Below are 335 nucleotides of genomic sequence, written 5' to 3' on the forward strand. Positions count from 1 at the left end.
TGCTAATATATGCTAAAAAGCTACCTACGTACCGAATTTTGAGCAAATCGGACCGTAAATACGATTTTTGCGAATAGATCGGTCCCTGGTCCACTTCTCGGAAAAAATGGATCATATATGCTAATATATACTACTTACGTACCAAATTTTAAGCAAATCGGACCATAATAAGATTTTTTCGAATAGATCGGTCCCTGGTCCAATTCTCAGAAAAAATTGATCATATATGCTAATATATGCTAAAAAGCTACCTACGTACCGAATTTTGAGCAAATCGGACCGTAAATACGATTTTTGCGAATAGATCGGTCCCTGGTCCACTTCTCGGAAAAAAT

The sequence above is a fragment of the Rhagoletis pomonella genome, unplaced genomic scaffold (genome assembly GCF_013731165.1).
Source record: "Rhagoletis pomonella isolate Grant_MI unplaced genomic scaffold, Rhpom_1.0 Rhpom_scaffold_00012, whole genome shotgun sequence".
NCBI classification, from domain to species: domain Eukaryota; kingdom Metazoa; phylum Arthropoda; class Insecta; order Diptera; family Tephritidae; genus Rhagoletis; species Rhagoletis pomonella.